We start from the raw sequence: 13,247 nt of genomic DNA on the forward strand, positions 1-13,247 counted from the left end.
GCATGGAAGTTGGTCGGCAGGTCACTTGGGCATGGTGGAAGAGGTGCGGGCGGTTGTGCCATAGGTTTGGCCCTCAATCTCTGTCTGGCTTCTTCCACCATTTTCTTTCTCTTTTCTCTCAAGGTGGTTTTTCTTTCCGCAGATGTGTCTATTGACTGTGCTGTTCTTCAGAGTGGGATGAAGGGGATTGTGGGATCACTTCTTCTTCGAATCTGCCCATGTCAAATTGCAGTTCAGCTTTACTCCTTTGGCGATCTTCTTGCTATACCTCCTCTACAAATCCTAGTGCATCAATCTCTTGGGGGGCTAGGGTAACTAACAACAGGTACTTGCGTTGTTCATCAAGGCTCAACCCAACTGCAACGGGTTGTGGTGGCATGTGTAGCCCTGGTTGTAGAGCTTTGTGTGCTATGCTCAGCTTCTTCTTTACCACCTTAAGGGACTTCCTTCATCTGTGTGAGTGGCATCCATTAGAGTATTTAGAAAAGCTCATTGTTAAGTATTGAAGCCCACTTGGCCTGCCTTTGCTTTGCTTTCTACTGCTAGGACTTTCTCTTTTTCCACGAGAGCCAGGCGATGCGCCAAGGTCTTTACTCTTCGTTCATTTTGGCCTGCCCACTCTTAGGTTTTCTTTTTCATCTCCTCCACACTTTCTCCTTGTCTTTGTACCAAGGTCGTGAGTCTCTGCTCCTGGTTTTCCAATTCCCTGCTCATTCTCTCCTGCTCTTTTCTTTCAAGGCTAAACTTTTCAGTCATGGTTTCCATCTCTCTGTGGGTGTTTCTCCTCTTCTTTCTTCCTTTTTTCTTCCTTTGCTGCAAGCTCTTCCATGCCTCGTACGATCCGATCTATTTTTGCTGCCAAATCCTCATGTTTTATGATTAAAAGTTTATATTCTCTTTGCATTTCCACTAGCTCTTGATTTTCATCTTCGAGTCGTTGCCGCAAGCTTTCCTCCTTGTCATCTTTGGCCTTTAGTTTCTATTTTAGATCAAAGATCTCCTTTTGTTGCATAGCTATTTGCCTCGTCTTTTCAAGCTGGAAGGTTGCCACCGACTCCTTTTCTACTTCCAACTCGGCCATCGCTTTCTCTCCTCCTTTGCCTTCTCTAGCTGAGAGAGTAGTTCAGCAACATATTCATCATACTTTGCTGGTGGCATCATAGTAGTAGGGATTGGAGTGGTCGAAGCTTCCACCTTTTGGTGCTTTGGATCCTGCCTAGAGACTCGGCATCTGTGGCCGATCTTTTTTGCCCAGTGGCCGTAGTCTCCACACTCTTTCATTGGGCTAGTTCCTTATTAATGAAGTACTGCATCCAGGCCAAAAAACTCTTTACATCGGCGCTAGCCGAGATGCTTGGAGTGAGAGTGGTTGCTTCACTGGTGGGCACCAAGAGGGGCGGGATGGGATGGATGGGAGTCTTGCCCTTGCCTTCAATGACCATAGGCGGTATAAATTTGGGTACATGAGCACTTGAGTTAGGCCCCTCATCCCTGGGCAGACTTAAAGCCCCTAGGTCATCGAGTCAGCGTTGCTATTCTATGGACCGACGAGTTGCTTCGGCCATGTCTTCCTTCTCCTTTCTCCTCAACTCCGCCTCCTTTTCCATAGCTCTTCTCTCTCTCTCTTCCTCTGCTTTCCTTGATTCTTCTGCCAGATTTTTGGCTTTTTCCTTCTCTTTCTTCTTCCTCTCTTCAGCCTCTCTTAGGGATTCCCTTTTGGCTTTCTCTAGATCTTCTTTTTCCTTCTTTCTGTCCTTATCCTATTTCTTCTTCTGAGCTGTCTTTTTAGTGGGCTTTTGTGCTTTTTTCCTTTTGGATCAAGCCTCCTAATCCTCCTTCTTTGTCTTAGTTTCAGTCCTGTCACTCGATGGCTCTTTCTCTTGGTGGATCAACGATCTATCTCTGAAGTCTCATCCTCTCCTTCTTCTCCTTGCTGAGCTTCTTTTACAGCCTCCTGGATGATGATTGTCAGTATACTTCCATATTCGATGAAAGAGGCTTTCGAGGAAGGTTTCTTTCTCTTGGTACTTTTAGAGGTTGGGGACTCTCCACTTGCCGGTCTACTGCTGCCCAAGGCTAGTGCTTTGGATGCTTGGTCTATAGTCTTACGCACGTAGCCATTCCAATCTACCTCATCCAAGGTGTGGGCTGCCACATTCTCTAGCATAGGTATATTGATTTGATGCATGAGGGAGTTATAGCACTGTTGGAGAAGAGTGAGTGCACCAATTTTGCCTACATGTGGCCCTCAGCATCGGGGATATTGTGTATGCTGATGCCGTCGTTTATCAAAACATCCTCTCTCTTCATCTTTAGCATAGCATACACATCTCTCTTCTGTTTCTTCTCCACCTTAGGTTCCAACCCCAGTGCCTTCTCCACCAAGGCCTGGTTCAATGGCACTTGCACCTATTTAGCATTCTTCCTCTCCTCCCATAGTCACCGTTCCACATTCTTGATCAGGGTTGTACGTTCTTAGAAATTCCACACACTTTGTGTGGTCAGACTCTTGCGCAAACTTCTCTAGGTATTTCGAGAGGTTACACTGTTCCACCACTCTCCTCGCAGCCTCCTCCTTGGCTACCACCTCCTCAAGGTTGTGGATACTGCGGAATTTTAGCTGATCATAAGCACGGTTTTCTAAGCTAAGGCCATACTGCATCCTCTTCTCCTCCGTGAAGGGGAGTCAGTGAGCACGATCTTGCTGCGACATCTTTTGTTCGTGGCATGAACCATGATTCCCATTAGTGCTTCCAAAACAATTATTTGCTGAAAAGAAAGACTTCATGTTTGTTGAATGAAAACATTTAAGCTCCAAAATAAACTTTCCTTTAAGACTTTTCACTCTTTATTTCAAAAATTTTGTGACATTTTTCCTTAATCACAAGTTAACATGTTTCTTTCCTTTCTGTGTTTAAGTATAGACTGAGGTTTTCGCGACGGTGTGTCTTTTCTTATGCATTTATGCATTTGCTTGATTTTGATTGGTTCTGATTTGACTCACCTTACCCCCTCCCCTTCCGAATTTGAGAAGAATCCTTCCTAGGATTGAAGGTTAGCGGGCCAAGCGCATTCAACGTACGGGTCGAGTGTTTACCTTCGCATGAGCCAAGCATAGAAATTTGGATTATACTCCAACTGAGCTTCGCGGTCCAGATTGAAGGGTTGGCTACCTACGTGTGTGATGTAAGTAAGGACATCCGATAGAAAGTCACCGAAAATCGACACAGCTAGCAATATGTAACTCTTCCTCGGTCAGGAGACGATCAAGGTAAGGATGTCCTTTGATGTGCTCTTTCATGGGTCGGCCACAAATAGTTGTTAACACCCTATACGAGGCTAGAGCGATATAAGTTGGATCATACTCCGATGTCTTGATTGCACGTTGTTGCTTAGTGTTAGTCATTATTTGGCATCCTTCGAGTTCCCATTGCAATTGAAGAGCGTACGAGTTCTGTAAGAACATGGATTCGGTTTCAGCAAGTTGTTTCAACTCCTCAATTTCTTGGTTAGTGATAGCAGAAGTAGCTCGCTTATCGTATGACGTAATGAGATGCTGTTTGATGGCTTACTCTCTAGATATCTCAGTGTTGAGAAACTTTGCAGAAAGCTGAGTGGGGTGCTTTAACAAATGCAAATTTGAATGTGTCCCATGAACAAGGCATCGTACGAACTTCGGTTGCTAAGGGCTCTTGCAAAAGGTCTAAGTCCAAGTGGTCATAGCTCAAATCCAGCAACATGAATGTGGCATCTAAGTGTCTAAGGCAAGCAATCACGTCATCCCCTATGTCTTCGGCTAGATCTGCGGCCAGTGTCAAGAATGATTTCCGCTCATAGGAGGGTCTAAGGCCTGCGGGTGGTTGGGGTTTGACAAAACTGGAGAATTTGGCAGCAGATGGTTGCGATTTCCATTGTTCTTGAGATATCGATTGGGTCCCTTGCACAATGGGCTGAGATTGGGTTGCTAATGGGGCATTGCTACTTGTAGGTGCGGTTTCCTGAGTCTTGGTAGAGTTACGTGGTACTGGTTTGGGAGTAGCAGACAGAGATTTGGGCCAATAGACTTGGTCGGTCTTCAGGGGCATAATCAGGTGTGAGTCTATGGGCTTGGTGTCTCGAGTCTTATGCAGCTTTAGGCCTTGACACGTTGCATGGATGGGTATGGTTAAGTGTGAGGGCAATGTTTGATCAGTGCCTTTGGCTGTTTTAGCCTTAGGGATCCATATCAAGGCATTACCCTCATAATAGCCTTGCGCTTGCAATAGGGTCTTAGGAACCCATTGCGGCTTCACCATACGTCACTGTCTGTAGCTTTATCTTGGCCTCTTAGATTTTGAGGTTGCGTTCTTAGCCTTGCGAAGGCGTGGCCGATTGCTCCTCGGGGGCAGGCTCTGATGTTTAGGTACCTATCCTAGGGTTCATGGGCATTGGCTTTGGCCTTAGTGGGTTGTTGGCGTAGAGGCTTGGCGGGTTGTAACAAGTCACAACTCCCCTCCTTAGACTTGGCTGTAAATGTTTCTATCGGTGGCTTTGCGGATCTCATAGGAGTCGCGCAACCCTTGCTGAAAGCTGCTACTATACGAACATTGCCAATGGCTAGGTAAATATGTTGTGACTCATAATTGACATTGCAATGAGCTTGCTTTTTAAAGGTTCGACCTAGCAGTGACTTTGTACCTACATCTTTAGTGTTTGGCAACATATAAAAGATCATTGGTATGCTCTTAAACTCGATAGAAACTATAGCCTGCACTTCCCTAGGAGTGTGTATGATCAGCCCCCATATGGGCTTAGTTTGTCGATAGTGGGTTGTAATTGTGGTTTGCCAATGTGGGTCCAATGATCGTGGGTTAAGACATTGAAGTTTGCTCCCTCATCGATCAAGGCGTTGAAAGTGCATGTGTGCTTGGCAGTGACCGTGATGCAGAGATAAGCAGGTTCTACAGCTTTCACATTTTCATCATCAATCTCCGTGATTGTGGCTACTCGTACCTTGATAGGGGGTTCTAACATTGGTGGTTCATGCAAAGGATGCGTGGGAGGGTAGTACTTATTGATTCGACTGCCATTGAAGAAGCCTATACCCTCGCCTTCTAGAGTATCGAGTTCAACATTACCAGTTCCGGCTGATGGCATAAACCTTGAAAGGCCTAGACCTTTAAACTTCATTTTCTGTTTATGCCCCTTAACGGAGTACAAGAGCACTAAGTCTTCCTGTTCAAAGTCGTGCTGCTTAACATGCTTGTCAAACCAGCTTTTGCGTCGTGCTTTCTCGCATATGAGCACATGGGTAGCTAAAAGTTGAGTTTCCGAGAGGCGTTCGAGTTCAACTAGACATTCCATCCATGCCTTCTTCCCTTCCCATCGTTCGTGAAGTGCGATCCAGGCTGGGAACTAAGAACTCTACAAGTAGAATTGTTTTAGTTCCATAGGTCAATCTAAAAGGCGTCTAGCCTCCTACAACCGTTTTATAGGCTGTGCGGTAAGGCCACAAGGCTGCCATCAACTTATTATCCCAGTTACTGCGTGAAGTAGAGACTACCTTGGTCAGGACGTTTACTAGAATTTTATTTGTGGATTCCACCTGGCCGTTTGCTTGAGGGTAGTATGGCGAGGATTTCTGATGAATAATTAGAAAGGTGGATAGAGGTGCGCAATCACTTCATTAATGAATTGTGTGCCCTGGTCATCGCTAACCAGTTCAATGGGGCAACCGAATCATGAGATTACCTGCTCCCATAGGAACTTGGCAGTCATTCTAGCATCATTCTTTCTCATAGCTCTTGCTTCTGCCCATTTTGTTAGATAGTCAGTGGCTACAATGATGTACTTAGCTTGCGAGTATTGTGCTATAGGACTAATGGGTCCTATAAAGTCAATCCCCTATTTTTTGAAGGGTTGTCGTGCAATTATTGGGGTTAGCTCCATTTGATCCTTGCGAATCGGGACCTTTGTCTGCTGACACTTGACGAATCATGCCACATCGCGAAAAAGCGTGGGCAACCACAATTGAGACTATAGCACCTTGTGGGCTATCGTATCTCCGCTAAAGTGTTCTCCAGCGATTTCGCTGTGTGCCTCTGAGAGTGCATTGTGCATCTCATGCTCACATACGCATCTATGCAACAATCCATCTTGCCCTAGCCTATATAGCTGACATGCTATCAACTGATAAGGTTGGATCTTGAGGATAAGTCACCTAAGTCGGGCTTTCTCTATCGGTCGTTCAGGTAGTCCATGCTCAAGCACTTAGACTATGTCATCTGCCCAATATGGCATCAAGTCAACTGAAATAAATCTCTCTTGCTAGATAGGCTAAAAAAGTGCGCATCTGGCAACTCATCGGCGATGCCTTGTCCAGTGGCCTCTCCCGTGGAGATGCATGACATGTGGTTGGTCATGTAGTGCTGCTTTTCTTTTTGTACAACCACGGAGAAGTCGAATTCTAAAAGCAAAAGGAGCCATCGAGCTATGCATCATGTAGCACAAGGTTTGTTTACTAAATATAGCAAGGCTTGATGGTCCACAAAGAAAGTGAAAGGTGTGACTAATAAATAATGTCGAAATTTCTTTACAGCAAATACCATGGCCAGACCTTCTCTTTCTGTCATCGAGTAGTTTATCTCGATGTCTCAGTGAGTTGTCTGCTAGCGAGGCTCACTAGATAGTCGAGATTGTGTTTGCCAGGTTGGCACAACACTGCCCCCACAGCGAATTTCGAAGCATCAATGTGCACATAGAAGGTAATGGTCCAATCTGGGGCTTGTATAATCGGTGCTGTGGTCAGAGCCTTTTGCAATTCCTCATATGCGCGTTGGCATTCTTCAGTCTTTTCGAATATCATCAACAATTTGTACATAGGTCTAGCAATCAATGCATAATTCAACACAAATCGTCGATAATACCCTGCATGTCTTAAGAAGCATTGAACTCCTTTATAGTTGGTTGGGGGTGGAAGATCAACAATGACCCTGACTTTCAAAAATTCCATGTGGCAATGCCATTCTTTGACACCACGTGTCCTAGGATGTATCTGTGCTATACCCAGAACTGGCACTTTAAGGGATTCAGAGAGAGATGAAATAGGCGACACCGTTCAAAGACTGCCCGGAGTTTGTCTAAGTGTTCTCTCTAGGTCGAATGAACACACAAGTCGTCTACAAAGACTTTTAACTCTTTCTTGAGCATATCTTTAAATATAGTGCACATAAGGCGTTAAAAGGTGGATGTAGCGTTAGTCAACCCGAAGGGCATGACTATGTAGGCAAAGACACCCCACTCAGTGGCGAATGCAGTCTTATGCCTATCATCAGGATGCACCTACACCCGATTGTATCTAGAGAAGCTGTCTAGAAAACTGTAGGCCTCTTTGCCCGCCACTCTCTCGAGCATGTGCTTGGTGTACGGCAATGGTAGTTGTCTCTCTTAGTGGCAGCGTTCACCTTCTTGTAATTGACACACACCCTAATCTTTCCATTTTTCTTCATTACAATGACTATGGGTGACACCCAGTTTGGGTGCTCAATTTCATAGATGAATCCTACTCTCATTAGCTTGTCAATCTCTTCCTTGACCACATGAGCATGTTTTGGATTCATAGGATATGGTTGTTGCTTGATTGGCATTGCATCTGGCGTCATGGGTATATTATGAGTCACTACACTCGGATCTACCCCCTTAAGCTCTTCTAAGGATGAAGCGAATACGTATATATACTCTCGTAAGAGAGCGATGAGACTTGTCTCCTCTTCCTCCATCAAATCTTTGGCAATAAAGACAAGTCGGGGTGTCTCCCCTTCATGGGCTAGGTTCACCTCCTTGACTTTGGCAGGTCCCTCGATGGGTTCACTTGCTTGCCCTTGACATTTGGCGCCCAGTAGGATCACTACCCTATCACCCTTCTTGAACTTCGTAAATCTCTTAGGGAGGTCATGTGGTTTTCGTTGTTCGTCTGCTCGCACGTTCTTAGGTTGTTTTGCCCTTTCTTCCTTTAACCGTCTACGCCTCAGGTGGACGAGTAGGTCCCCCTTAGTACGTCTAGTCTTGGAAGGCCTACGTATTTTTGGGTCACTCTCTGAATTCACTTCCCACTCAGAATTGAATTCCCCGTCTTTGCTAGAAGAGGCAGTCTCTCCCAGTGGTCGAAGAGCTCAGAAGGGTAACTCTGTTCTAAGCATTGGCGTGGTACCTAGTTGGGTTAGGCTTGCTTTTTCAAAGTCTATGGATCTTGTATGTTCCAACCAAGCATGGTCACAATCCACATGCATGACCCCTCGCTCTATCCTGAAGGTGTTCTTTCTCTGTGGGGCCTGGAGTCTGCTTGTTTTTGTTCTATCTCTGGTTCTTCAGTGTCATATTCTATGGTATTTATCTCACCCTCACTCTCGTCACTGAAGGAGTAGCAATCTTCATATTCGTCATTGGAAGCATCTTTGTTTGACTGCTCATCGTCTCCTAGGTCTTGGAATGTCTCGTATCTTTGATTGGGGACTAGGACCCAATTGTACATGAGGTTTAGGTCATGCATCCTGGTCCATTGCCACCTTGATTCATTGAAGAGATCTTGGAGTGGCTTGAAATTTACCGCTGCATTACTTGTTAGATTGTCGATTAAATACTCTAAAATCTATTGCAGTTCCCTCTTGTTGTTTGGCACTTGGAAAGCGACAGGGTTGGGTCTTCTGCGAAGATTTCCTGCCATCATGTAGACCAGTACCGAGGGTGTACCCTTGGGCTTGCCGATCATTTTAATGGCCTGTTTGTAATCCTCATTGTTCGAGAATGGCAGGTCGATGGTAGCAAGGACATGCATCCAATCTCACTCATCTTTAAGATATGGGATATACTTAGTTAGGGGCCCATAGGATTTATTGATCTGAGTATCACCCTTAAGCATTGCAAAAATGGCATCGAGATTGGCTAGTGTAGTCTTCTAGGAGTCCATTTCTACCCTTACGACTTTTTTTCTATTGCCTAGGAAGATGAGATCATTCCCCCAATCTTTGATCACTCTGGCATTGCGCATCTAGGGTCAACCCAATAGGATATCGTAATCCACTCTCTTCATGACTATAAAGTCAACTGAGAATTGGACTCTTGCGATTTTCAATGGCCAAATTTTTAGCACCCCGAATGGCTTCACTTTCATTTCGTTAGCGATTGTGACATTGAAACTAGCAATCTCGATAGGTGGGTTGTCCCAAGTTTGGAGCACTGCATGGCTAAGTACACTAACTCCCACCCCTGTGTCTTTAATCCCTTTCCTTGTTGTGTCGCCTAGGGCTAAGACCCGGTAAGACCGCATGCATCTTGGTGCCTTCCCAAAAAGCATTAACATGCGAGGACTTAGGGACGGAGTGCAACATCAAACTCGGTATTTGTATCTCTACCTCATGTTCTTATATGTCTGTAGCATCTTGCTCTCATGATCCTTTAACAACCCACTACTTCAAGTCTTGTCATAGGGTCGTATGCTACCTAAGCAGATCTCCCAGGCTTAGCGTCACAGGGGTGGTCACTAGAGTGGTGAGGAGGTTGTTGGCTGCTTATCTTTCTCCTATTCCTGATTGTCCTGGCCAATGGCCATGACTGATTTGTTGGCCTATAGCATTAAGGCTTTGCCTAAGCGGTAATGCTTGTGGTGCAGTTGCATCTCTCGATTTTGATCAAGGGGGTGAGACTGACATGATTATGGTGCAGAGATCCTCGGTCTCATCCTCTAAGATGGGCTCATCATCTTTCAGGTGTTCTTGGGCCTCCTTTACCCACTCCTTCACCTTCTCAATGGCCTCTAGTTGGCGGTTTCAGTTGGGGTACTCCCCGACCTTAGCACTTCCCTTTTTAGCCGTCTTTGGGGCTGATGTCTCTGCCTCAGCGTCGATGACTTTCTTTCCAGTAGGTAGCGTTGTGGCACTTTCAGTTTTGAGCATGACTTTAGCTTTGGGTCTCTTCTTCCTTCGCCTACGGCTCTTCTTTCCTATCAAGGTTGCATCAAGATTGCTAGGACCTGGCAGTGATATGTAGGCCTACTTCATTTGTGCACGGGTCATGACATGCAATGGGATAGGTGTAGCCTCCCCATCAAGATTCTTAACACCAAATAACCCCAATGGGACAGATGGTATGTTAGCCGAACTCAAGGATTGTTTTCGCTTTGGACAGTCAATGAAGAGATGAGTAATTCTGCACTCAGGGCACCTTAGGTCAGCCTTGTCTCTACTATTTTGTTGCTCCCTTTCAGGACAACGTGATGAGACGTGTCTTGGGTGACCACAAGTCCAACATATGACTGGTTCTTGGGTCTGCCCTCCTAGTCCTCTACCTTGTCCCCTACCTAACGCCATCACCGGTACTGGTCAATAGTCCATAAGGACTGCGTTTCCCTCATCGTCGTGCAAGATGTAAGGGTATACGCAAGTCTCTTCCTTATTTGGCTCTTCCACATGGTGGATTGGAGCATTGCTCTCGGTGGATGGGTCACATAGGGACTCTGTAAGAAAACAACAACAATTAGAACCAATATCAAGGTCTATTGAAACACAATAGAAAAGAGAGAGAGAGAGAGAGAGAGTGTGTGTGTGTGTGTGTGTGTGTGTGTGCGCGCGCACGTGCGTGCGTGCGTGCATGTGTGTGTGTGTGTGTGTGTGTGTGTGAGCGAGAGCGAGAGATAAGCACATGTGGCTCTTACCCAAAATAATCTCTACAACAAAACAATAACAATAATAAAAAATGATATCAAACCCTATTGAAAAAATAGCAAACAAGTGAAAATGCAAAGAGAGAGATGGGTATATGTGTTTTACCCAAATTTTGGATCTGCATAAAGGAGAAGAAAGTGGAGAGGTAAGTAGAACACTCAAAATCCTTATTACTCTCACTAGAGAGCTTCAATGGAGATGAAAATTTAATAGAATGGAAAAGAGCGAAAAAGTAGTCTATTGCTAAACTTTGGGTCAAATTAATTTTATAAGAGGAAATTTTTTGAAAATTCACTCAAAAAGGGGAAAAAAATATGAGGTGAGAGACACAAAATTTTGTATACTATTCATTCACCCCTTTTTAAAATCCCCCATACCCCTTTTTTAAATAAAAATCCAAAATTTGGAGAGAGAAGATTCATCCTCCATAGATATCAACATCTAGCCTTCCTATTGGACAATATAGAAGGTCCATATCTTAAACTATATTATTTTAAAGTGCCTATTTTTTTAGTCCAATTTTTTACTAATGAAAATGCAATAGCAATGTTTTCATTACTTTGCTTCATCCAAGAATTGGGGACCTAAATAGAAAACATCTAGAACATTAAAATATCATCAATAATCATCTTAAATCACATAATTAAGTAAGCCATCACCCTAAATTAAGGATAATACTAAACCCATGAAACCGGTTGTTATTTAATTCCCACTCAACAATGGAATCGGAATACTTGTAACCTCTGATTACAACTACATCCATCAAGTTAGCAAACAAAAAAGCAATCACCATGTCAAAGAGCACAACTAACATGTAAACTCCCAAAGTATATGACATATGCTCATCTTGACTGTAATATTTCCACGCAATAAAAGTTAGTTGGTTAGTTCGAAAGTTAGTTAGTCAATTAATAAGTTAGTAAGATTACTAACTAAAGACTAACTAAGGTAAAAACTGACTAGCATTAATAGCTAATAATTTTCATTCAATTAAAAATATATTTAAAAAAATCGAGAGTCATAAATCTGACATTTTTCTCGGATTGATAAGGGGCCACCCTTCACGAAAAGTACAATGTGAACGGGACTTATGAGCCATATTAATCACTAGTATTAATGTGTATAGTTTGAATGGTCCAAAAATATTAGATTCTTGGGGGAAAAAAAACTATTATATTTTAGATATTATCCTGAAAAGATAGAACTAAAACTCATTTAAAAGAAAAGACAAGTGATGTTTTAGTTAGTTTTGGATATTTTATAAAAAGAGAAATAAAGAAAAGTGACTGGCAAAATCACGCGCGCCGCGATCGCAGTCTATAGGCAGTAGACAACACTTTGAATAGAGAAAAGAAGAAGGAGTGAACTAAGAGCTTTCTAGCAAGTGTCTTGGAGTTTTACCCCCCTTTTGGAGCCAATGCAACCATCAGATTTATGATCTGAGCATCAGATCACTAAGTCTTCTAAGAGCCCCTCCACTCTTGTTCTCAAACTTATCCCCTCCTCTCTAATTCATTATAAATATGAGGCATGGGGAGGCACAAGGGAGCATAAGGAGACCCCGAAAGCAAGAGAGAGGGAGAGAGAGTATACCTATCCAAGAGATTGTGAGAGAGAGAGAGAGAGAGAGAGAGAGAGAGAGAAGAGTTACCCAGAGAGGCTGCACAATTTCCCTCTATCTCGATCCTCGATTTAACCATCTTCTCTTTCGCTCTCCCATCTTGAATCTATTCCACCTTCTTAATCTCTTGAGTCTACTTGCGGACGATGGCCTCCAAGCGAAGAATGTCGCGTGCGGATGACAATCCTACAACCAGCAACAGAGCTTTGAGCAAAGGCATCACTATCAATCCAATTGCAGTACTGGTCGTAAGTAATGTATTTTCAAATTGATAGATGCTTGTTTTAATGCTCGCAAGGTGCATTAGGCTCTGTACCTTATGGTGCTAGAATAGGTCATTGAAAATGATAAATCGCATCTCAAATATTCAAAGATGAAGTTTGTGAAGTGCTTATATCAAAGGGAGTTAAATTGCACCTAGTTGCTATGTAATGAATCCATGCATAGCATAAGCAACATATGGGACACTAAAGTATCGAGCATCGATAAGTCTTTGATTAATATTTACCGAGGATAATATTGTTAAAAGTTTACAAATGCATATACACTGTACATACATGGGAGAGATTATGTAAACTTTACATCGATGACATGCGACTCCTTGCCTTAGGAGAAAGGAAGATAAAGCCAAGAAAAAATGTTGCATAGTAGGAAAATGCTAAAGATAATTGTCACTTGGAGAAGAGGTATAAATGCTCTTGCTAGATTGATTAATTTGCATTGGAATGATAGGACTTATGTCATGTATAGTATTGGAACCTTTAGCATATGCCTTAGGCTAAAGGAGGGAATATTAAGTAAATTCTACTCTTTGGCCCCAAGGGGGAGAGTGAATATGCGATGAAATTATTATCGAGTCTATTATTGTATTGTTTGGGAAAAAATACAATTAGTTTTGTTGGTTGATTAAACAACACCTTAAATGTTTT

Source organism: Lygodium microphyllum, chromosome 30 (genome assembly GCF_053477565.2).
Source record: "Lygodium microphyllum isolate KBCC chromosome 30, Lygodium_microphyllum_v1.1.10, whole genome shotgun sequence".
NCBI classification, from domain to species: Eukaryota; Viridiplantae; Streptophyta; class Polypodiopsida; order Schizaeales; family Lygodiaceae; genus Lygodium; species Lygodium microphyllum.